Source organism: Ranitomeya imitator, chromosome 1 (assembly GCF_032444005.1).
Source record: "Ranitomeya imitator isolate aRanImi1 chromosome 1, aRanImi1.pri, whole genome shotgun sequence".
Classification (NCBI taxonomy): Eukaryota; Metazoa; Chordata; class Amphibia; order Anura; family Dendrobatidae; genus Ranitomeya; species Ranitomeya imitator.
This window is the reverse complement of record NC_091282.1, coordinates 890,483,765-890,487,363: the sequence shown is the minus strand read 5'-3', so window position 1 is coordinate 890,487,363 and position 3,599 is coordinate 890,483,765.

Genomic DNA, 3,599 nt, shown 5'->3' with positions numbered 1-3,599 from the left:
GGGTTAGGGTTAGGGGTAGGGTTAGGGCTAGGGTTAGGGGTAGGGTTAGGGTTAGGGCTAGGGTTAGGGTTAGGGCTAAGGTTAGGGTTAGGGGTAGGGTTAGGGTTAGGGCTAGGGTTAGGGCTAGGGTTAGGGATAGGGTTTCGGTATGTGCACAAGTATTCTGGTCCTCTGCGGATTTTTCCGCTGCGGATTTGATAAATCCGCAGTGCTAAACCGCTGCGGATTTATGGCGGATTTACCGCGTTTTTTCTGCGCATTTCACTGCGGTTTTACAACTGCGATTTTCTATTTGAGCAGTTGTAAAACCGCTGCGGAATCCGCACAAAAAAATGACATGCTGCGGAATGTAAACCGCTGCGTTTCCGTGCAGTTTTTCCGCAGCATGTGTACAGCGATTTTTGTTTCCCATAGGTTTACATTGAACTGTAAACTCATGGGAAACTGCTGAGGATCCGCAGCATTTTCCGCAGCGTGTGCACATACCTTTAGAATTAGGCTATGTGCACATGGTGCGGATTTGGCTGCGGATCCGCAGCGGATTGGCCGCTGCGGATTCGCAACAGTGTTCCGTCAGGTTTACAGTACCATGTAAACCAATGGAAAACCAAATCCGCTGTGCCCATGGTGCGCAAAATACCGCGTGGAAACGCTGCGTTGTATTTTCCGCAGCATGTCAATTCTTTGTGCGGATTCCGCAGCGTTTTACACCTGTTCCTCAATAGGATTCCGCAGGTGAAATCCGCACAAAAAACACTGGAAATCCGCGGAAAATCCGCAGGTAAAACGCAGTGCCTTTTACCCGCGGATTTTTCAAAAATGATGCTGAAAAATCTCACACGAATCCGCAACGTGGGCACATAGCCTTAGGGTTAGGGTTGGAATTAGGGTTGTGGTTAGGGGTGTGATTAGGGTTATGGCTACAGTTGGGGTTAGGGTTAGGGGTGTGTTGGGGTTAGTGTTGGAGGTAGAATTGAGGGGTTTCCACTGTTTAGGCACATCAGGGGTCTCCAAATGCAACATGGCGCCACCATTGATTTCAGCCAATCTCGTATTCAAAAAGTCAAATGGTGCTCCCTCAATTCCGAGCCCCGACGTGTGCCCAAACAGTGGTTTACCCCCACATATGGGGTACCAGCATACTCAGGATAAACTGCGCAACAATTACTGGGGTCCAATTTCTCCTGTTACCCTTGTGAAAATAAAAAAATGCTTGCTAAAACATCATTTTTGAGGAAAGAAAAATGATTTTTTATTTTCACGGCTCTGCGTTGTAAACGTCTGTGAAGCACTTGGGGGTTCAAAGTGCTCACCACATATTTAGATAAGTTCCTTGGGGGGTCTAGTTTCTAAAATGGGGTCACTTGTGGGGGGTTTCTACTGTTTAGGCACACCAGGGGCTCTGCAAACGCAACGTGACGCCCGCAGACCATTCCATCAAAGTCTGCATTTCAAAAGTCACTACTTCCCTTCTGAGCCCCGACGTGTGCCCAAACAGTGGTTTACCTCCACACATGGGGTATCAGCGTACTCAGGAGAAACTGGACAACGACTTTTGGGGTCCAATTTCTCTTGTAACCCTTGGGAAAATTAAAAAATTCTGGGCTAAATAATTATTTTTGAGGAAAGAAAACGTATTTATTATTTTCACGGCTCTGCATTATAAACTTCTGTGAAGCACTTGGGGGTTAAAAGTGCTCACCACACATCTAGATAAGTTCCTTTCGGGGTCTAGTTTCCAAAATGGGGTCACTTGTGGGGGGTTTCTACTGTTCAGCCACATTAGGGGCTCTGCAAACGCAACGTGACGCCCACAGAGCATTCCATCAAAGTCTGCATTTCAAAACGTCACTACTTCACTTCCGAGCCCCGGCATGTGCCCAAACAGTGGTTTACCCCCACATATTGGGTATCAGCGTACTCAGGAGAAACTGTACAACAACTTTTGGGGTCAAATTTCTCCTGTTACCCTTGGGAAAATAAAAAATTGCAGGCTAAAAGATCATTTTTGAGAAAATATATATTTTTTTTATTTTCATGGCTCTGCGTTATAAACTTCTGTGAAGTACTTGGGGGTTCAAAGTCCTCACCACACATCTAGATTAGTTCCTTTGGGGGTCTAGTTTCCAAAATTGGGTCATTTCTGGAGGATCTCCAATGTTTAGGCACACAGGGGCTCTCCAAACGTGACATGGTGTCCGCTAATGATTGGAGCTAATTTTCCATTTAAAAAGCCAAATGGCGTGCCTTCCCTTCCGAGCCCTGCCGTGTGCCCAAACAGTGGTTTACCCCCACATATGGGGTATCAGCGTACTCAGGACAAACTGGACAACAACATTTGGTGTCCAATTTCTCCTATTACCCTTGGCAAAATAGGAAATTCCAGGCTAAAAAATCATTTTTGAGGAAAGAAAAATTATTTTTTATTTTCATGGCTCTGCGTTATAAACTTCTGTGAAGCACCTGGGGGTTTAAAGTGCTCAATATGCACCTAGATAAGTTCCTTGGGGGGTCTAGTTTCCAAAATGGGGTCACTTGTGGGGAAGCTCCAATGTTTAGGCACACAGGGGCTCTCCAAACGCGACATGGTGTCCGCTAACAATTGGAGCTAATTTTCCATTCAAAAAGTCAAATGGCGCGCCTTCCCTTCCGAGCCCTGCCGAGTGCCCAAACAGTGGTTTACCCCCACATATGAGGTATCGTCGTACTCGGGAGAAATTGCCCAACAAATTTTATGATCCATTTTATCCTATTGCCCATGAGAAAATGAAAAAATTGAGGCGAAAAGAATTTTTTTGTGAAAAAAAAGTACTTTTTCATTTTTACAGATCAATTTGTGAAGCATCTGAGGGTTTAAAGTGCTCACTATGCATCTAGATAAGTTCCTTGGGGGGTCTAGTTTCCAAAATGGGGTCACTTGTGGGGGAGCGCCAATGTTTAGGCACACAGGGTCTCTCCAAACGCGACATGGTGTCCACTAACGATGGAGATAATTTTTCATTCAAAAAGTCAAATGGCACTCCTTCCCTTCCGAGCCTTACCATGTGCCCAAATAGTGGTTTACCCCACATGTGAGGTATTGGTGTACTCAGGAGAAATTGCCCAACAAATTTTAGGATCCATTTTATCCTGTTGCCCATGTGAAAATGAAAAAATTGAGGCTAAAACAATTTTTTTGTGAAAAAAAGTACTTTTTCATTTTTACGGATCAATTTGTGAAGCACCTGGGGGTTCAAAGTGGTCACTATGCATCTAGATAAGTTCCTTGGGATGTCTAGTTTCCAAAATGGGGTCACTTGTGGGGGAGCTCCAATTTTTAGGCACACGGGGGCTCTCCAAACGTGACATGGTGTCCGCTAAAGAGTGGAGCCAATTTTTCATTCAAAAAGTCAAATGGCGCTCCTTCCCTTCCAAGCCCTGCCGTGTGCCCAAACAGTGGTTTACCCCCACACATGAGGTATCATCGTACTCAGGACAAATTGGACAACAACTTTCGTGGTTCAGTTTCTCCTTTTACCATTGGGAAAATAAAAAAATTGTTGCTAAAAGATAATTTTTGTGACTAAAAAGTTAAATGTTCATTTTTTCCTTCCATGTTG